We start from the raw sequence: 235 nt of genomic DNA, 5'->3' as shown, positions 1-235 counted from the left end.
CAAAGTTTCCTGTGAGGGGTAGGTTTAGGGGTAGGGTTGGTGTAGGGCAATAGAAAATACGGTCTGTACAGTATTACGCCTATGACGCCTATGGAGAGTCCCCACAAGGATAGCTGACCAGACGTGTGTGTGTGTGTGAGAGAGGTGTGTGTGTTGTGTGTGTGTGTGTGTGTGCTTAAGTCCACGCCAACGCTCATATTAGTAAAAACTGTCTTTGACGTGGAAAAGTGCGTCG

The 235-nt window shown here is 48.5% G+C and overlaps 1 protein-coding gene across 1 annotated transcript in view; it reads left to right on the top strand.

Moving 5' to 3' along the window:
* LOC107694207 (stress-associated endoplasmic reticulum protein 1-like) overlaps positions 1-235 on the top strand; it is a 7337-nt gene that overhangs the window by 6348 nt on the left and 754 nt on the right. The window lies entirely within an intron of this gene.

This window comes from Sinocyclocheilus anshuiensis, unplaced genomic scaffold (assembly GCF_001515605.1).
Source record: "Sinocyclocheilus anshuiensis isolate Anshui unplaced genomic scaffold, SAMN03320099.WGS_v1.1 scaffold2664, whole genome shotgun sequence".
Classification (NCBI taxonomy): domain Eukaryota; kingdom Metazoa; phylum Chordata; class Actinopteri; order Cypriniformes; family Cyprinidae; genus Sinocyclocheilus; species Sinocyclocheilus anshuiensis.
This window is presented reverse-complemented; position numbering and strand designations above follow the sequence as displayed.